Source organism: Giraffa tippelskirchi, chromosome 1 (assembly GCF_054371585.1).
Source record: "Giraffa tippelskirchi isolate mGirTip1 chromosome 1, T2T-mGirTip1v1.2.pri, whole genome shotgun sequence".
Taxonomy (NCBI): Eukaryota; Metazoa; Chordata; class Mammalia; order Artiodactyla; family Giraffidae; genus Giraffa; species Giraffa tippelskirchi.
The window spans coordinates 81,806,664-81,828,974 of record NC_137275.1 but is presented as its reverse complement, the minus strand read 5'-3'; the positions used below and the strand labels follow the sequence as shown (position 1 = coordinate 81,828,974).

The following is a 22,311-nucleotide window of genomic DNA, read 5'->3' as shown; positions in this document are numbered from 1 at the left end:
CTCCACACCAACCCTTACTCATTGAGATTTAGCAGTCCTGTAAATCAGCCATCCTGTGACTTTTAAAGTGGAAATTAGCTAAAATTGCACGTTAGCTACTGCCTGTTGGAAAACTAAAATACAGCTTCAGCCTCTCTCTACATCTTCAGGTAATATACGTGGATTGGGATGATATTCTGAAAACAAAAACCTAGAAGTTGCCAAATTCAAGGAGTTGACTCAGTCAGGAACATCCATCCCATTAAATTAAAAAAAAAAAGTATAAGGCTAAGGTGAAAATGTTCTTTAATAGGACCAGCTTCACAGTACCTTTGACACTCTACCTCCTCAATATCAGATCACATTTTGTCTGGCTAAGCACTAATGAACAGAAGTTCAACAAAAAGACTCATATCAAGCCATTCCAGAATGACAGAGACGTCAAAGCCAGTTATTGAAAATTTCATTGGCATGTGAGCCAAAAGTTTTTCAGAGAATTTTTGAATATCTATCAATTCAGCTCAGTTCAGTCACTCAGTCGTGTCTGATTCTTTGCAACCCCATGGACTGCAGCACACCAGGCCTCTCTGTCCATCACCAACTCCCATGTCCATTGATTTGGTGATGCCATCCAACCATCTCATCTTCTGTTGTCCCTTTCTCCTCCCACCTTCAATCTTCCCCAGCATATATATATATAGGGCCTCTGAGCATTTTATATGAAACTCTCTGATACAAATAAAAGAGACACAGAGGAGATCACTTGAGCTTACCTAGTATCAGTAGGTGTGGGCCACACCACAAACCAAGCACAAAGACAGGAAAAGGGTTAATGTGGTTTCTACGTATCATGTCTAAAGTGGTCCTATTCAAATAATTCTACTGGTAAAACAATTCTGAGAACTTTAAAAGCACACAAATATTCTCTCTCTCTGTCTCTCTCTCTCTGTCTCTCTCTCTCTCTCTCACACACACACACACTCAGGTATGAAAACTGCTGAATTATCTCACTTCTTTGGGAAGGTGCCTACTTGTGGTCTGTGATAATACCTTAAGAATCCCAGTGGATATAGGACTAACATCATTGTGGGAAAGAGTAGACACTGGGAATAAAATTGTGTATTATTTGGGCAAAAAGACTCTCTCTTTGAGTCACTGAAGCAGTGAACTGCAGGTCTGCAGCCATCTGAGAGTTGGACCCAGGGGACCATGATTTCCCAGAGAGTGCAGAATTCTCTTCAAAACTGACAGGAGGTAGGTGCTGCTTAGAATAAAGAGCTTTGTGCTTCTGCATAAATGGCCCTCTATCACCAGGCAGTAATCTTCCAAGATGTCTCAGCAGAACTTGCAGTATGAACGCTGCTCTTTGAAGGGCCAGAGAACCCAAAGACTTTAGTGGGCAAGTTACACATTTAAGACAATCAGAAAATCCCATCCATGCCCTGCCCTAAACAGTGTGACCTGAAACAACTGTTGCATTTTCCTACTTAAAATTTTGGCTCTAATGAAAAAAACACAGTGCCCACAGTTGTTTATTCTATGTTTTATTAATGTTAATTAGAGTATAGTTGCTTTATAATTTTGCATTACTTTCTTTATCCTTATCTTTACCTTTTTCCATTCCTCTGTCAACGGACTTTTAGGTTGCTTCCATGTCCTTGCTATTGTAAATAGTGCTACAATGAACATTGGGGTGCATGCATCCTTTCAAATTACAGTTTTCTCCATATATATGCCCAGGAGTGGGGTTACTTGGTAATATGGGTCATTCCTCAGTTTTTTTAAGGAACCTCCATACTGTTCTCTGTAGCGGTTATACCCTGGGTCAGGAGGATCCCCTAGAGGACGGCATGGCAACCCACTCCAGTATTCTTGCCTGGAGAATCCCATGTTCAGAGGAACCTGGTGAGCTACAGTCGATAGAGTTCAAAAGGTTGAACACAACTGAAGCAGCTTAGCACGTGCGCACACACACACTTAGCAATGTAAGAGGATTCCCTTTTCTCCACATCCTCTCCAGCACTTATTGTTTGTAGATTTTTGGATAATGGCCGTTCAGACCAGTGTGAGGTGATACCTCATAAGTGTTTTTATTCTCTAATAATTAGTGTTGTTGAGTATCTTTCCATTTGTTTTTTGGCCATCTGTATGTCTTTTTTTGAGAAATGTCTGTTTAGGTCTTCGGCCTCGTTTTTGATTTTATTGTTTGGGCCTTTTTTTTTTTCTGGTACTGAGCTACATTAACTGCTTATATATTTTGGAGATTAATCCCTTGTCAGTTGCTTCCTTTGCAAATATTTTCTCCTATTCTGAGTGTTGTATTTTCCTTTTTGTTTATAGTTATTTAAAGAAGCATAACTGTGTAATTCCTTGTTTGTGACCTAAAATCACCAATTTATATAAAAGTTCTCAGCCATGGAAATAATTTGCTTAATTGTGTTTAACACTATCATACTTCAGAATGTGGGGAAAATAAGTTCTTAGGAGAGTTTTCAAACTGGCATAGAATATTTGCATTTTCTTTATTCCATAATGCAAACTTTGCATTAATTGCCTTCTCTAAAGAATATTTCAACATCTTTTCTAAGCATAGTGATTCTTCATATAATTATGCTCAGGCTTCACCACTATGCTCCTAAAAATGAGGTCACTTTTTACCGATATCTTACATAGTGATGGTTAATTAACAAACAGAAATTCCGTTTTTTCAAAAGGTTGTCTTTTCTTGGTAGCTTCAAAGCTCCCTAGCGAGTATTTCTCAAAGAGTCTGTCCTCCTTTTCACTGCCTATAGCTTCTCTCAGAGGAACTCAGAGCTGCCTCTTCAGGTCAGACTCAGATGTCACTAATTCCCTTGATTTGTTCAGCAGAAAACCTCCTCCTACTTGCTTCAACTGCATCAAAATACGACTGCACTGAACTGTGAGTGGAAGAATGAGGTTGAACTGAAGCCCCTACCACCTAGGGAACCCGGAAACTCAAAACCAATTCTGTTGCAACTGCTGGAATCCCTCCAACTCCTTCCCAGTTCAGAAAAGAAAATGTTCCACAAAGGAGGAAAAAATTCTTCCTCTTTCCATGTTAATGCTTAGCCATGGGTATTCCACAGAAAATTTGGTTGAGCCCCAAGTGTTACAGTTTAATTTTCCAGCTGTTTGAAATCAAACATTCACACGTTACCTCCATGGACAAGCCTCATGGATTTCAGGGCTGAGATGAAGGCCTACTAGTTGCTCATTGTGTCTAAAAAGAAGGGGTCCTGGAGTTCTATGTTGCAATCAAGTCTCAGTCAGATCCACTCCACCCACAAGCTGCTCACTGTTTCTGAAAAGAGAAGCCCTGTTCTGTCCAGCAATTTTGTATCAGCCAAATCGGCCTTAGTCCATCAAACATCTTATGTATCACGAAACTCACTGGGGAAGGGGGCAAGGACAGATAAAGAGAAGATAAATTTCTGGAGGCAAATAGCTATTTGGAGAGGAAGGGCATGACTCCAAAACACGCAGCACTAAACATCAAATACTGACAAATATTTGGAGCAAGGAGTGACAACAAGCCCTCCTCATACTATTTTCTGAGCAATAGGCTTCAAATCCAGACAAAACATCTTGTTATATACGTTTTAAATATCTAAAATTTTTCTAAATGTCTATCCCCAAGAACGAAAACTAAAATTTTACAGATAACATGCTATTTCCACCATAAAGGAGCTTCTGTATTGCAAAAATCATAAATTCATTTTATTTATGTTACTTGCTTGCCCAGGTAGCTCATTTTGTATATGCCTGAAGATTTTATAGATTAACATATTTTTATGTCTATTTTATAATAGTCTGAACATAACCTTTAATTTCTTCTAAGGCAATAGCAATTTAATGGGTTTCCTATTGTGCTTAATCCTTTTCTTCTTATATAACGTGGAATACACTTAAAATGCCTGTGTGCCCTTTCTTTGAATTCAGAGCTATTCGTAGTGTGATTTCTTCTTTCATCCTTCTGCTTTGCCCATTAAAGAGTGGAGTATACTATGTGGGATTACTGATGAGGCAAGGAAGAAATGCGTAATTAATTCTGAAGCTCCGTGAGAGTAATTTATACCCTTTAAATCAGAGGTTCCCAAACCTGAATGATCAGCAGAAATATCTGAGAATATGCTTTAAAAAAAACAAAAAAAATCGGTCATCTGGGCTTCCTTTAGAGAGATTCTGATTTAGTGGACTCAAGACACATACATACAGATACAGATAAGATATAGATGTAGAGATAAATAGATTATTTTTAACTGAGTTAATTCTGATGCTCAGGACAACTGCTCTATCACAGAGTAATCTCTGAACACAGTGAAGCATCATCACCCAGGTCCCCCTTCAGAAACTGAGGCTCTGCTTCCCCCAACTGCTATCAGTCTTCTGGCAAAAAGGCCTCAACTGTCCTGAAGGGGTTGTCTATGCTGAGGCAGGCGGTGTCACTCAAGGGTAAGCCACATCACAAGTCCCAAGCACCCAGCCCTGAACCCACCTGGGGAAACTGAAGGCAGCTCAAGTCTCCCTGAATTTGATATCTTCCAGGTGCTAATCTTTAAACCTCTTGCACACCATTTTCCTTTTGAAGACCGCTTCCTGGGGCCCCTCTTGATGAGCATTTTCATTAGAGCTAGAAGGCCAAAAGGGAGCCCTCCCGAAATTTCTCAAGAAAAAATTAACCCATCTTTTATCCCTCTATCTGCTCTCAAAGAAACATAGCTGGCGTAGCTGCTCCCTTTTGTCATTTGCTCCCTACCTATCACTCTGCGTTCTTTCCTGCAGTGAAAGAATGCTCTCCTCTACTTCTCTAATCCAAACCCTATATTCTATCCTCATAATTACATTCTTTCTTGAAGCTTTGACACCTGACTTTGTCGTACTTAGATATCCATGTATACATAAATCTCTAGTATAATCATGAATGCCCTTATATATTGGCTTTCTGTCTATAGATTATGTCCTAGAGAAAAGAAACCATGTTCTGCTTTTCCTATTTTTTTTTCCTGTTCTAATTTTTTTCACCATTTTTCTTAAGAAATAATTGGCACGTGTGCATGCTCAGTCTGGAGAAGGAAATGGCAACCCACTCCAGTACTCTTGCCTAGAGAATTCCGTGGACAGAGGAGCCTGGTGGGCTGCTGTCCATGAGGTCACACACAGTCGGACACGACTGAAGCGACTTAGCATGCATGCATGCATTGGAGAAGGAAATGGCAACTCACTCCAGTAGTCTTGCCTGGAGAATCCCCAGGGACAGAGGAGCCTGGTGGACTGCTATCCATGGGGTCACACAGAGTCAGACACGACTGAAGCAACTTAGCAGCAGCAGCAGCAGCATGCTCAGTTGCTTCAGTCATGTCTGACCCTGTGCAACCCCGTGTACTATAGTCCACCAGGCTCCTCTGTCCCTGGGATTCTCCAGGCAAGACTACTGGAGTGAGTTGCCATTTCCTATTCCAGGGGATCTTCCTAACCCAGGGCTCAGACCCATGTCTATGTATCCTGCATTGCAGGCCAATTCGTTACCTGCTGAGCCATCAGGAAAGCCTTAATAATTGACATACATCACTTTATAAATTTGAAGCATACAACAAGATGGTTAGATTTACATATACTGTGAACTGATTATCACAGTTAAGTTCATCTAACATCCATCTTTTTATATGTGTGTGTTAGTCACTCAGTCATGTCCAACTCTTTGTGACCTCATGGACTATAGACCACCAGGCTCCTTTGTCCATGGAATTTTCCAGGCAAGGATACTGGAGTGGGTTGCCATTTCCTTCTCCAGGGAATCTTCCCGACCTAGGGATTGAACCTGGGTCTCCTGCATTGCAGGTGGATGCCTTTCCCTCTGAGCTACTAGGGAAGTCCCAAAAAAGAAAGAAAACAGAAAAAAAATTTCCTTGTATTGAAACACAGTTGTTATTGTTTTTCAGTCACCCAGTTGTGTCTGACTGTTTGCGACCCCATGGACTGTAGCACGCCAGGCCTCCCTGTCCTTCACCATCTCCCAGACTTTGCCCAAGTTCATGTTCATTGCATCAGTGATGCCATCCAGCCATCTCATCCTCTGATGCCCTCTTCTCCTTCTGCCCTCAATCTTTGCCAGTATGAGGGACTTTTCCAATGAGTTGTCTCTTCACATTAGATGACCAAAATACTGGAGCTTCAGCTTCAGGATCAGTCCTTCCAGTGAATATTCAGGGTTGATCTCCCTTAAGATTGACTGGTTTGATATCCTTGTTGTCAAGAGACTTTCAGGAGTCTTCAGCACCACAGTTCGAAGGCACCACTTTGGTGTTCTGCCTTCACAGTACTGTTAGCTAAATTTATCATGTTGTACATTATAACTCTAGTATTTATTTATCTTATAAGTGGAAGCTTGTACCTTTGACCACCTTCCTTCAATTCCCCTCCCCCGACTCTCTCTGCCTCTGGTAGTCACAAGTCTGATCTCTTTTTCCAGGATTTTGTTTGTTTGTTTATATTTCACAGATAAGTGAGATCATACAGTCTTTGTCTTTCTCTCTTTGACTTATTTAGCATAATGCCGTCAAGGTCCATCCATGTTGTTGCAAATGGCAGGATTTCATTATTTTTATTGCTAAGTAATATTCCATTGTATACATCACATCTTCTTTATCCACTCATCCTTTGACACTTCAGTTGTTTAGATTTCCTGGCTATTGTAAATAATGCTGCTATGAACCTAGAGGTGCAGATATCTTTTCCAGTTGATGCTTTCATTTCCATTAAATATATTCCCAGAAGCAGAATTGTAGGATCACATTGTAGTGCCATTTTTAACTTTTTGAGAATCCCTTATATCATTCTCTGGGCTTCCCAGGTTGCACAGTAGTAAAGAATCTGCCTGCCAATGCCGGAGATGCAAGAGACACGAGTTTGATCCCTGGGTCAAGAATATTCCCTGGAGAAGGTAATGGTAGTCCAATTCAGTATTCTTGCCTGGAAAATTCCACAGACAGAGGAGCCTGGCAGGCTATAGTCCATGGAGTTGCAAAGAGTTGGAAACGACCAAGCAACTGAGCACACACACATTCCATAGAGTACCATAGTAGCTGTACCAAAATACAGTCTCATCAACAGGACACAAATTTGCCCTCACCAGCATTTGTGAGCTCTTGTCTTTTTGATGAGAGCCATTCCAACCGGTGTGAGATGATATCTCTTTGTTGTTTTAATTTGCATTTCCCTACTGATTCTCGATGTTGAGCATCTGTTTATGTACCTGTTGGTCTTTCATGTATCTTCTTGACAGAAATGTTTATCCACTTCCTTCGGTCATTTTTCAATTGGGTTATTTGGGAATTTTTGCTATTGAGTTGCCTGAGTTCTTACTATAGTTTGAATATTAACCCTTTATCAGATACATGGTTTGCAAATATTTTCCCATTCTCTAGGTTTTTTTTTTTTCCCCACTATATTCCTGTGCAAAAGATTTTTAGTTTGATGTACTCCCAGCTGTTAATTTTCAAATTTTGTTGCCCAACTCTTCTGTTTTGTTTGATGTTTGTTTTGTTTCACTTTGTTTTACCCAGTATGCTTATTGAGTGAATGGAAGGTAATAAAAAGTAGTGGTTAATGCTCTGACATAATATTCTGTCCTCATTAGTCCCTGATTTTACCAGACTTTCTGAAAGCTCTAGTGATCTGTACACATCCACACATTACTGCAAAGTAACCCCTCTTTCTAGTGTAATAATTTACTGAAATGTTCAAATTTGTATTGTCTTTACTATAACAAAGATGATTTTGGGGGAACATTTTACTCTGACATTTGTATATGTTTGAACTGAAAATATTAATAATTAATATTTCAATTTATAATGCGTAGTAAATTAATTTTTATTTTTGTAATGCATTAATGTGATTAGCAGTTCTTTAGCTTACTATGAGAATTATAGTTGCAGTTGTGTTTTTCCAGTAATGTGCATTGTTGAGTTATATTGTCTGCTGTTTGGAATAATGAATTAATGATTTTTTTCTTAAAATAAAAATAGAAGCCTCTGGAGTTAACACTAAGAGGATTTCAATCTGTTCGTCGTTTACGGTCTTTGTTACTGTGAACAGTTTTTTGATCTGTCTGTGTGTTTCCATTCATTTCATTGTAAAATGGGGATGTTGAGACGAGACAGATGAATATTTTGAATGCATGATCTTAGCAAGACAGCACACTCTGCTTTTGAAGCTTTTCCCCCCACTTTTAAGTAAAATACATATTTTTAAGTTCTGAATTAATTATATTTATTACAAAGTGTGTGCTTCATGAAATACAGTTATATATCTATTACTCAAAACATAACTGTCAAATGAAACAAAAAATGAATAGACAGGTTCACAGAAGTAAATCACCTGGTATGTGGCACATGATCTGCTCATGATAGAGGTTAGTTCTTGTTAGCATTTAAAACCATCTCCACAGCCAACAACCTTCATCACTGTTGGTATATTTCAGTGTATGATTGAGAAGGAACCCAGTGATCATTCTTTTACTCTCAACTCTCAAAAGTGGAAGTTACTTAGGTCAGGAGTGGCATATATCAAATATAGCAGATGGTTGGAAGCAGCAGATTTCCTCTTATCCTTGCAGAAAATCATGTACCTTCATAATTAAGCAAAGTGTATAAACTAGTGGTTTTTAGCCATGGTGGTTTATCACAGTAACTGGTGAGTATTTTAAAAATATACTTACCCACTTCACTTTGAGATTCAGATTTAGTTGGACTCACATGAGTCCCAACTATCTGTATCTTAAAATTTGCTACATGTGATTCCCGTGTGTCTACAGGGTTGACAAACCATGACAAAACTAGCAGGTTAAAAATTATTGGCATTATTCAGCAGGTCATTATTATTGACATTATTAAAGGAAACAAAAGTAAGGTGATGACTGGGGTTTGCAGTAGAATATTATAGGTAAATGTACTTTAATGAAGTCATTAGTATCTCTAGAGAAATCACACACCTCCTAGAAAAAAGTGCTAATGATTAATGGAAGAATAGAAAATAAGAGTCACAGAAGGCATAATGTTCTCTCAAGAACTATACAGAAGAAAGAAAATGTTTACCAAGAATATCAAAAGCTAGGACTATATTGGTGCTAAGACATGCCTTTTGGGAAATGAACTATCTATAAGCTATCTTAACCTGAGACCATGGAAAATTCTTTTCCCTACAGTGTTTTGATTCTATGATCACACAATAATCCACTGATACACAGCATACTACAAGGAGAAATTCCTCATGTTGAATTGATGTGAGTAGTCCTTCCATTTCATAAAATTCTCACTATAAGTTAGACACAGACATTTATGATGTATACAGTAGATCTCCTATGACCTTGATAAATATAAGAACCCCAGAGTCTAATTGAATTTAGCAAACACCCAAGTTGAGTTCTTAGGCCTTAGCTGAGGACCAGGCCTCTCATAGTGGTAAATCTCACGTTCGGGGTCTCAGCACAGAATAAGCTTTTGTGTTTACCAAGAGAAATCTCTCTGCTTTACAACCACAGCATTCTGCTGCAAAAAATTCCTCAGAATTGTCAACTAAATTCCTGAAGCAATAGGAAAGAAAGTTTCACCTCAATGTCTAATCCTTTAGGGCAGGAAGTTTTGCAAAATGATTGCATATTTATAGCTTTCCCTCAATCTCTAAATTGGTCTAAAAAATAGTTGAAAATACATTTTTAACACTTCAATAATATTGTGTCTGACAGTGATGTGAGCAAAATCACTAACCCTGTCGCCAGTAAGCAACAAAGGAAGCTGGTTTGATCAATCAGAAAAAATATCAGTGTTCACTATATCCCACTATCTGAAAAGCCAATCTATAAAGTGTTATCAGTAAAAGAAGCAATGGAGTGTGGAGTGAGAGGAAAACTGGAGATTCAAGGTTCCATTTAGTAACTCCTTAGGTGACAAGTAACAAAAGATATGAAAAATCAAAAAAGAAAATTCAGCTTTTTTGCTGTTCTTTAACACATCTATGATAAATGTTTTGATAATAATGTATGTAAAGACAGAATCAAATTAAAAATTCACAATTCAAAAAATAAAACCGAGTAAATAAAAATAGAGACATATAAACTGAGGTTCAAAAAAATGTAAACAAGGAATAACATTGTTTCAAATGGAAAAAATAAAAACAATAAAGCTAAGGACAGCAAAATCTTGAAAACAAATTCATTTGGATTGGAGAGGAGATAAAGCTATTACTAGTGATCATTCAGTAACTCACCTTTGTCATTTAAGCATATTCTAAGGAAATGTGACAGGCAATTAAAAAGAAAGCAGTATGATCTTCACTACTTTCTGTAATGGATTTATTCCTTTCACTTGGCTTAAGTTAACAGAACTATCCAGAGTTCCTTCTACCTCATTCTCCATGTTTCTCTCAGCACACAAGCTAAGAGAAATAAAAAATAACTTCTTTGCTAGCTTTCCTCTATAATGTGCATATTAGATGTGGATCCACTTGATAAATGGTTAGATAGATAGATACAAATAATTTTGTAGAAAATAACAGAAATATAGAAAGTAATACAGTGGTATCTTTGGCTAGAATTTTTTTGGTAAAATAACAAATATTTTGGTGAAATCCCTTCTACTTTTATATGCACATATACATACACAGAACTGCATATATATATATGTATATATATACATATATATATACACGCGTGTATATATATATATATATATATATATAATTCTGTTCAGTTGAATAGCTCTTCAAATCTTACCTAACTTTCTTCCCTGCAATTTGTCCTTTTAGTATTTTTTATAAAACAGACATTCACTTGTATTTTGCCTATTTAGAAAAGACTGTCAATATTTTCATTTTCTAATGTTATGAGAACATAAATTATCTTGAGCTCAGCAGTATACACACAACTAGAAAGTTATCTTTTTTCTAAACATTCAGTTAACTTCACTTCAGAGCTCAGTCATGTCCAACTCTTTGCAACCCCATTCTGCAGCATGTCAGGCCTCCCTGTCCGTCACCAACTCCTGAAGTTTACTTCAACACATGTCCACTGAGTCGGTGATGCCATCCAACCATCTTATACTCTGTCATCCCCTTCTCCTCCCACCTTCAATCTTTCCCAGCATCATGGTCTTTTCAGATGAGTCAGTTCTTCACATCAGGTGACCAAAGTATTGGAGTTTCAGCTTCAGCATCAGTCCTTCCAATGAATATTCAGGACTGATTTTCTTTAAGATGGACTGGTTGGATCTCCTTGCAGTCCAAGGGACTCTCAAGAGTCTTCTCCAACACCACAGTTCAAAAGCAACAATTCTTCAGTGCTTAGCTTTCTTTATAGTCCAACTCTCACATCCATACATGATGCTGGAAAAACCATAGATTTGACTTGACAGACTTTGTTGGCAAAGTAATGTCTCTGCTTTTTAATAAGCTGTTTAGGTTGGTCATAACTTTTCTCCCAAGGAGCAAGCATCTTTTAATTTCATGGCTGTAGTCATGATCTGCAGTGATTCTGGAGCCCCCCAAAATAAAATCTGCCACTGTTTCCACTGTTTCCCCATCTATTTGCCATGAAGTGATGGGGCCAGATGTTATGATCTTCGTTTTCTGACTGTTGAGTTTTAAGCCAACTTTTTCAATCTCTTCTTTCACTTTCATCAAGAGGCTCTTTAGTTCTTCTTCACTTTCTGCCATAAGAGTGGTGTCATCTACATATCTGAGGTTATTGATATTTCTCCTGGCAATCTTGATTCCAGCTTGTGCATCATCCAGCCTTGCATTTTGCATGATGTACTCTCGTATATAAGTTAAATAAGTAAGGTGACAATATACAGCCTTGGTATACTCCTTTCCCTATTTGGAACCAGTCTGTTGTTCCATGACCAGTTCTAACTGTTGCTTCCTGACCTGCATACAGATTTCTCAGGAGACAGGTCAGGTGGTCTGGTATTCCCATCACTTTAAGAATTTTCCACAGTTTGTTGTGATCCACACAGTCAAAGGCTTTGGCATAGTCAATAAAGCAGAAGTAGATGTTTTTCTGGAACTCTCTTGCTTTTTCAATAATCCAACAGATGTTGGCAATTTGATCGCTGGTTCCTCTGCCTTTTCTAAATCCAGCTTGAACATCTGGAAGTTCATGGTTCATGTACTGTTGAAGCCTATCTTGGAGAATTTTGGGCATTACTTTACTAGTGTGTGAGATGAGTGCAATTGTGTGGTAGTTTAAGCATTCTTTTGCATTGGCTTTCTTTGAGATTGGAATGAAAATTGACCTTTTCTAGTCCTGTGGCCACTAATGAGTTTTCCAAATTTGCTGGCATATTGAGTGCAGCACTTTCATAACATCATCTTTCAGGATTTGAAATAGCTCGATTTCCATCACCTCCATTAGCTTTGTTCGTAGTGATGCTTCCTAAGGCCCTTGACTTCCCATTCCAGGATGTCTGGCTCTAGGTGAGTGATCATACCATTGTGATTATCTGGGTCCTGAAGATCTTTTTTGTATAGTTCTTCTGTGTATTCTTGCCACCTCTTCTTAATATCTTCTGCTTCTGTTAGGTCCATACTGTTTCTGTCCATTTTTGTGCCCACCTTTGAGTGAAATATTCCCGTGGTATCTCTAATTTTCTTGAAGAGATCTCTAGTCTTTCCCATTCTATTGTTTTCCTCTATTTCTTTGTACTGATCACTGAGGAAGGCTTTCTTATCTTTCCTTGCTATTCTTTGGAACTCCACATTCAGATGCATATATCATTCCTTTTCTCCTTTGTTTTTCACTTCTCTTCTTTTCACAGCTATTTGTAAGGCCTCCTCAGACAGTCATTTTGCTTTTTTGCATTTCTTTGTCTTGGGGATGGTCTTGATCACTGCCTCCTGTACAATGTCATTAACCTCCACATTAGTTCATTAGGCACTCTGTCTATCAGATCTAGTCCCTTAAATCTATTTCTCACTTCCACTGTATAATCATAAGTAAGTAAGTGTTAGTCGCTCAGTCGTGCCTGACTCTTTGCAACCCCATTGACTGCAGCCCACCAGGCTCTTCTGCCCATGAGATTTTCCAGGCAAGGATACTGGAGTGGGTTGCCATTTCCTCCTCCAGGGGATCTTCCCAACCCAGGGATTGAACTCAGGTCTCCTGCACCACAGGCAAATTTTTTACCAACTGAGCTACAGGGAAGCCTAGGTCATACCTGAATGGTCTAGTGGTTTTCCCCACTTTCTTCAATTTAAGTCTGAATTTTGGAATAAGGAGTTCATGACCTGAGCCACAGTCAGCTCCTGGTCTTGTTTTTGCTGGCTATACAGAGCTTCTCCATCTTTGGCTGCAAAGAATATAATCAATCTAATTTCAGTATTGACCATCTGGTGATGTCCATGTGTAGAGTCTTCTCTTGTGTTGTTGGAAGAGGGTGTTTGCTATGACCAGTGCATTCTCTTGGCAAAACTCTATTAGCCTTTGCCCTGCTTCATTCTGTACTTCTAATATTGTAAGTACTATACCTCCATAAACAGAAGAAATTATTAGTTCTAAATTTCAAGATCAACAATAATGTGAACATTTAGAACACTGATGAAAACAGAAAGATTAGATGTGGGTCCTATTGTTATCATATGTTATTTTGATTCAGATTCATGAATTCGGAAATACTGATTACTATGATTCTCTGTTTTTACTCTTTTAGTACATAAGGTAAATAAGGTAAATAAGGTTAATTTACCTCTTATGATTTCAGGAGTTCTTTCTAAATACAAAATTTTCTCACAATTGGAAGAAAATATAAAATAAGCTCATAGACAATGACGTAAACATTGTATGTTGTTGCTGTTGCTTCTTGTTTAGTCTCTACTTTGTGTCCAGCTCTTTTGTGACCCAGTGGACTGTAGCCTGCAGGCTCCTCTGTCAATGTTACTATTCATTATTAATATATTATTATTTTATCATTCTTTTTCCCTTTATAAGAGAATTTTTGTGGGTCTACAGTGTACCACATAACTCCCCACTTTCAGTACTAAAGCACTCACTGGGACTATTGACATCTAACAGCTCTCACCCTTTGTCTAAAGAGAGTCATTTTGCCCAAGTTTGTGGCTCCTTTCCAGGAACAGACCAAAGCATGATTCCACAGACAAGTAAAGCCCTGACCTCTGCACCAACTTGTGATACCTCTGCAGAGAACCAGTGCTCCAGAGCGACTGCTGGCTTGGCTCAGGGGGCCTTTGCTGTGCTGCCCTCAGGACAACATTTCCATTTTACAGGTCAGCTTCTTCCAGTTCCCTGACAGGTGCTCATCCTAAGCGAACTCCTCAGTCACCTTCTACTGACTGATCTCCCTTTCAGCATCTGCCTCCTAGCAGAACAACTATTATCAGACTGATTAAACAGCACCAGGACTTCCCTGGTGGCTCAACTGATAAAGAATACGCCTGCAATGTGGGAGACCTGGGTTGGGAAGATCCCCTGGAGAAGGGAACAGCAAGCCACTCCAGTATTCTGGCCTGGAGAATTCCATGGACTGTATACTCCATGGGGTCACAAAGAGTCAGACGTGACTGAGAGACTTTCACTTTCAATTCTTTCTAAACAACTCCAAAGAGGCCTCTACGTGTGTGGAGAAGGGGAAGTTGGGGGGGGGTGGCGGGGGCAGGGGTCAGGGTATGGAGTTTTGCAGTTTGATTACAAAGCTAGAAAGCCTTGTATTATTGTTTAGGATATTATCCTCCAGTCACTGTAAAAACTTTTCAAGAGCAGCATTAATCTTCAGGGTAGAACAAACTCTGTGGTCACTGATGGATATTTCACATCCCTATTTGTTAAGAATGTGGAACAAATACACTGTAAAAAATGGCACATTAGAATACTCCTTTCTCAAAATTGATTTTCTGAAGAAAGATTTTGAAAGTCTATATGACCCCCTTCTGACACAGATAAAACATTCAAAATGCAAGGCTATTGTTAGCCCATTATGAATATATAAATAACCCTCAGATCACTTACTATAAATGTCTACTTAAAGGCAGCTGCCATGAGGAGAAATCAATGCTACTGTTCAACTCAAGGTTGTATTTTATCCTCCCCAGGATTGTTTCTTTAGATAGAAATTTTACATTTCAATTTCTCATAGATACAGTCATCCCTATCTATCATGGGGAATTGAATCTATGATCACAGGAGACAAAAAAATCAGAGACTACTTCAGTCCCTTATATAAACTAGTATGGTGTTTGTATGTAACCTACAAACATTCTCCTGTAACTTTGTCATCTCTTAAAAAAGAAAGCTGAGTGCCAAAGAATTGATGCTTTTGAACTGTAGTGTTGGAGAAGACTCTTGAGAGTCCCTTGGACTGCAAGGAGATCCAACCAGCCCATCCTAAAGGAGATCATCCTGGGTGTTCATTGGAAGGACTGATGCTGAAGCTGAAACTCCAATACATTGGCCATCTGATGTGAAGAACTGACTCATTTGAAAAGACCATGATGCTGGGAAAGATTGAAGGTGGGAGGAGAAGGGGACGACAGAGGATGAGATGGTTGGATGGCATCACTGACTCAATGGACATGAGTTTGAGTAAACTCCGGGAGTTGGTGATGGACAGGGAGGCCTCGTGTGCTGTGGTCCATGAGATTGCAGAGAGTTGGACACAACTGAGCGACTGGACTGAACTGATTACTTGTGATATTTAATACAGTGCAAATGTCATGTAAATAATTGTAAATACAATGTGAATGCTATATTAAGACTTGCCAGGACAGAGCAAATTCAAGGTTTGATTTTGGGAAATTTCTAGAATTTTTTCTGATTATTTTTGATCAGTGGGTATAAGAATCTGTGGATTCAGAACTCACAGATATGAAAGGCCAACTGTATACTGTGGAGTTTTGCACCTGCAGTAAGAAGTCACCGTGAGAAAACATGGTAGAAGTAAAGGAAACTTTTTAGTTATAGGAGTGAAAAGTAGATAAGGTCAATAAGAGCTCCTTTCTTAATCATCCATATTGTTTTCTTATTGTAAAGTATAGATGAATCATAATAATCTCTATAAAGTATTTATTTTGTGGCAACTATTAAGCACTGAACAACATTCAATTTTATGCTATATATGCACAATGGTATATCACTCAGCCTTAAAAAAGAATGAAATAATGCCATTTGCAGCAACATGGATGGAACTAGAGATTATCATACTAAGTGAAGTAAGTCAGACGGAGAAAGACAACAATCTTGATATCTCTTATATGTGGAGTCTAAACAAATTATTCAAATGAACTTATTTATAAAACAGAAACAGACTCTCAGACACAGAATAAAAACTATTGTTACCAAAGGGAAAAGGGGAGGCTAGGAATAAATTAGGGGTTTTGGATGAACTTATATACACTATATAAAATAAATAAACAACAAGGCCCTACTGTATAGCACAGGGGACTATATTTAATATCTTATAATAACCTATAATGGAAAAGAGTCTGAAAAAGAATATATATTCAATCCATTATATATTGTGTATATACGTATTTATCTGAATCACTTTGCTATACAACCAAAACTAATACAACATTGTAAATCAAATACACTTCAGTTTTTAAAGTATATTTAAAAGTATATTATGTGGTATAAGAGATGAGACGTGAAGTACTTGAGAACGAAAGACAAATGCTTTATCAGGCAAATGGCAATATTGTGAAATAACTAGGGGCTGCCCAAGGGCGTTCAGTGGAAGTAGAGAATGTCACAGGGTGGGGAATCACAAAATGCTTCATGAGAATAATGCCATTTATGAGAAGACCAGAGGAATGGATTAAACTAAGAGAGTAGAGAGAGTGGTCATTGCAAACTAGCTGTGGAAGTAAGTGAAAGGGCACAAAAGTGGGAAGGAATGAGAGAGGACTGCATGGAAAGCAGAAATAGCCATTATTATATTTCTACTTTCTCTCTGGGAAGCTTTGATTAGTCAATGTAGTCAGTTACTCTTTTTCTTGTATTACTTTTGACCCAATCTAAAGAGATAACAGACAGTAATATGAGATCTAGCATAATTAACTCTGCCAGTGGCAATGTCTTGAAAAGCAAACTATGGGATCATTCCATTAGACATTTCTGGGAAGAGCAATGGTGAAATTTAAAACACGGAACCAGAACTACTTTGCTGGGAGTTGTAAGCAACTGATAAAAAGGAACTTCTGTCTACATCAAAAGAACTTTACCCTCATAAAGACAAAGTCAAGACTACTAAGATCTGTTCCTACTACTTTTGTTAGGTACTTAATTCTATGTCATTAAGACAGTGCTTTAGGTGCCTTAAGATAGGCACATCTTGTTGTTCTAATAGAGAGTTAAAAAAAGTTAACTCTAATAGAGTTTAAAAAAGTTTCTTTAAGCTCTTGTATGATAAAGCTTGTTTCTAGGGAAATTTGCTGTTATCTTGCCATGTTTTACATCTTTTTTAACTCTTGAAAAGTACCTTGCAATCATTTAATTAGTCATATATGAAAATAAATAAAATAAGGGAGACTAGTGTTATTTTCTCCTTTAAAAATGAAAAAAAATTGCTGTAGTCAGAAGCAACACTATTTATAGCATAGTTCTAGGACCTAGTGAGGTGGTCTATAGAATAAGACGATAATTACACTTCTAGATTGAATTGAAGATTTTGAGAAGCATCTTCCTCAATATATTGTGGTATAATATTCTTTGAGCAAACTCCAAGAAATCCAAAAGATAGTGGAGGATGGAGGAGCCTGGCATGCTACAGTCCATGGGGTCACAAAGAGTCAGACACAATTAGCAACTGAACAATAACAACAATAATATTATTTGCAATAAATAATGGTGAATTTGGGAGATGCAGAAAGTGTTCAAACTGTAGTTCCTGTCATTCATGTAAAAGCATGGCTCCAGGTAAGATAGTTTTCTGAGGCCCACCATCTGCTCAGTAGCTCTCTTGTCCCCTTTATTCCCCAGTTTCTCCGTTAGAATAACTTGGGCTGGAGATTGGGATTGACATATATACACTATTGATACTATGTATAAAATAGACAGCTAATAAGAATCTAATGTATAACACAGGGAACTCTATTCAGTGTTCAGTGGTAACCTCAATGGGAAGGAAATCCAAAAAGAGGGGATATATGTATACATTTACTTAATACTATCCATGGATTTTTTGAGACAAGAATACTGAAGTGGTTTGCCATTTCCTTCTCCAGTGGACCATGCTTTAATGACCTGGAAAACCACAATGGTGTAATCACTCACCTAAAGCCAGACATCCTAGAGTTTGAAGTCAAGTGGGCCTTAGGAAGTATAACTACGAACAAAGTTAGTGGAGCTGATGGAATTCCAACTGAGCTATGTCAAATCCCAAAAGATGATGCTGTTAAAGGCTATACTCACTATGCCAGAAAACTTGGAAAACTCAGCTATGGCCACAAGCTTGGAAAAGGTCAGTTTTCATTCCAATCCCAAAGAAAGGCAATACCAAAGAATGTTCAAATAACAGTACAATTGCACTCATTTCACATGCTAGCAAGGTAATGCTCAAAATCCTTCAAGTGAGGCTTCAACAGTATGTGAACCAAGAACTTTCAGATGTAAGGCTAGATTTAGAAAAGACAGAGGAACCAGAGATCAAATTGCCAAGATCTGTTGGATCATAGAGAAAGCAAGAGAATGCCAGAAAAAACATCTATTTCTGCTTCATTGACCACACTAAAGCTTTTGACTGTGTGGATCACAACAAATTGTGGAAAATTTTTAAAGAGATGAGAATACCAGACCACCTTACCTGCATCCTAAGAAACCTGTATGCAGTACAAGAAGCAACATTTAGAACCGGGCATGGAACAACAGACTGGTTCAAAACTGGGAAAGGAGTACATTAAGGCTGTATATTGTCACTCTGCTTATTTAACTTATACACAGAGTACATCATGCAAAATGCTGGGCTGGATGAAGCACAATCTTGAAATCAAGATTGCCAGGAGAAATATTAACAACCTCAAATATACAGATGACACCACCCTATTGCAGAGAGCAAAGAGGAAGTAAAGTGTCTGTTGATGAGGGTGAAAGAGGATAGTGAAAAAGCTGGCTTAAAACCCAAAAGTCAAAACACAAAGATCATGGCATTTGTTCCCGTCACTTCATGGCAAATAGATGGGGGAAAATTGGAAACAGAGGCAGATTTTATTTTCTTGGGTTCCAAAATCACTGCAGATGGTGACTGTAGCCAAGGAATTAAAAGAAGTTTGCTCCTTGGAAGAAAATCTATGACAAACCTAGGCAGCATATTAAAAAGCAGAGACATCATTTTGCCAACAAAGATCCATACAGTCAAAGCTATGGTTTTCACAGTAGTCAAGTACGGATATGAGAGTTGGACCATAAAGATGGCTGAGCACTAAAGAATTGATGCTTTCTAACTGTTGTTCTGGAGAAGACTCTTGAGAGTGTTTTGGCCAGCAAGGAGATCAAACCAGTCAATCATAAAGGAAATCAACCCTGAATATTCATTGGAAGGACTGATGCTGAAGCTGAAACTCCAATACTTCGGCCACCTGATGGGAAGAGCTGACTCATTAGGAAAGTCCCTGATGCTAGGAAAGATTGAAAACAAAAGGAGAAGAAGGTGACAAAGGATGAGATGGTTGGATAGCATCACCAACTCAATGGACATGAGTTTGAACAAACTCTGGGAGATACTGAAGGACAGGCGAGCCTGATGTGGTACAGTTCATGGGGTTGAGAAGATTTGGATAGGGCTTAGCAACTGAACAACGAACAACAACATAGCTGATTCACTTTGATGCACAGTAGAACCTAACACAACATTTTAAAGCAACCATACTGCAATAAAAATTTTAAAAAAAATCAGGCTTCAAGGTGGAAGAAAGTTATAGTTCTTTGAATGAAGTCTGTGAAATATGAGGAATGTCCGTTTCCCCATCTGCTACCAAAAATCTAATTTGGGGCTTTTTGAGGCCTTATTATATGTGCAAAGGAGTATAGTCATCGCCTGTGTGGATTATTTGGAAACAAGATCAGACCTCTTCCAATACAGACAGTGACTTCAGTGTCATCTATATGCCTATTAAAAGACCCTTCAGATCCTGTCACCCACATTTTCCTGCCCACAGCATAGACTCCTATCTCTTCTTACTGATTCATGGAATCAGAAATATTTAATTTATACCTACAAGATGCCAAATACTACTCTAGGTCCTCAGTATTATATTGCTACAACCCAGCACTTAGTGAGTGTGTGGTCCAGAAGAGGAGACAAGGGGTATAAATTAGCAGATGAGTATATGTTAAAATACTGGTGAGTTCTCTTAAGGAAAAAGAAAGAATGAATATTCGTGTGGGGTTCCTACTTTAGATTGAGTATTTGTGGACAACCTCTCCAAATAGTATGGCATTGAAACTGAGGTCTAAAGCATAAGAAGAAATCAGTCATTTCAAGGTTGACTGAAGACCCTTAAACTTAAGAGGCAACAGCTATATATGCCTTGGGTGACAGGAGCTTGATATTTTGGGGGCTAAGAAGGAAGAATTGGGCAGGGAATACAGAATGTGAAAGGAGACTGGGAAACTAGCAGAGCCAGATCATGCAGCAGCATCCGACCAGTCAACACACCGCTTTTATCTATTTCTGTAGGGAGCCATGCAGAAATTTCAATCAGCAGGCAACACTATCTGATTAAATTTTTAAAATATTTTCCCCACTTAAAAAAAAAAGGAATCCAAATTTAAATGGCAAAGCACTTGAATAGACATTTCTCCAAAGAAGATACACAGATCCCCAACAAACACACAAAAAGATGTTCAACATTGTTAACGTTGGAGTTTAGTTCAGTTCAGTCGCTCAGTCGCGACGGACTCTTTGCGACCCCATGAACCACAGCACGCCAGGCCTCCCTGTCCATCACCAACTCCCAAAGTCCACTCAAACCCACGTCCATCGAGTTGGTGATGCCATCCAGCCATCTCATCCTCTGTCATCTCCTTCCCCTCATGCCCTCAAACTTTCCCAGCATCAGGGTCTTTTCCAATGAGTCAGCTCTTCGCATGAGGTGGCCAAAGTATTGGAGTTTCAGTTTCAACATCTGTCCTTCCAATGAACACCCAGGACTGATAGCCTTTAGGATGGACTGGTTGGATCTCCTTGCAGTCCAAGGGACTCTCAAGAGTCTTCTCCAACACCGAAGTTCAAAAGCATCAATTCTTTGGTGCTCAGCTTTCTTTATAGTTCAACTCTCACATCCATACATGACCACTGGGAAAACCATAGCTTTGACTATACAGGCCTTTGTTAGCAAAGTAATGCCTCTGCTTTTCAATATGCTGTCTAGGTTGGTCATAACTTTCCTTCTAAGGAGTAAGCATTTTTTAATTTCATGGCTGCAATCACCATCTGCAGTGATTTTGGAGCCCAGAAAAATAAAGTCAGCCACTGTTTCCACTGTTTCCCCATCTATCTGCCATGAAGTGATGGGATACAAATCAAAATCACAAGATACCACCTCACACCTATTAGGATGTCTGAGATCCAGGAAAAAGAAAGTGTTGATAAGAATGTGGCGATATTAGAACACTTGTGCACTGCTCGTGGCAATGTAAAATGGTACAGCCACCATGGAAAACAGTATGGAAGTTCTCCAAAAACTTAAACATAGAATCAAATATGATCCAGCAGTTCCACTTCTGGGTATATACTCAAAAAGAAAAAAAAGTGAAAGCAAGGACTCAAACAGGATCTTTGTATACTGATGTTCATAGCTACATTGTTCACAATGGTCAAAAAAAAAAAAAAAAATAGAAACAACACAAATGTCTACCAAGATAAAAGAATAGATAAGCAAAACGTGACATATACATACAGTGGAATATTTTTCAATCTTGAAAAGGAAGGAAGGTCTGAATCATGTTACAACATGGATGAACCTTGAATACATTATACTAAGAGAATTAAACCAGGCACTAAAGGACAAATCGTGTATAATTCCACTTATATTAGGTACATAGAAGAGGCAAATTCATAGAGACAGAAAATAGAATGATGGCTGCTAGGACTTGAGGGAGGAAAAGAAGGGGTTATGTGTAATGAGTACAGAACTTCAGTTTGGGAAGAAGAAAAAGTTTTGCAGATAATGATGGTTGGAGACCAATGTGAATTGGTGTGTATATTTAAAATTGAACTGTATATTTAAAAATGGTTAAAATGATATTTTTCATGTTTTGTGTATTTTGCACAATAAAAAGATTATTCCCAGAGCTACCTCAAGAATGTTGAG

General features: G+C 38.4%; 1 long non-coding RNA gene across 1 annotated transcript; it reads left to right on the top strand.

Annotated features, from left to right (window-relative positions):
* The first annotated feature begins 16 nt into the window (after positions 1–16).
* On the top strand, positions 17–20,953 carry LOC145521271 (uncharacterized). The gene is made up of 5 exons (XR_014065284.1): positions 17–149; positions 6,851–6,940; positions 9,203–9,280; positions 18,226–18,837; positions 19,587–20,953. It is a non-coding gene; the product is annotated as an uncharacterized LOC145521271 (long non-coding RNA).
* Positions 20,954–22,311: the final 1,358 nt, after the last annotated feature.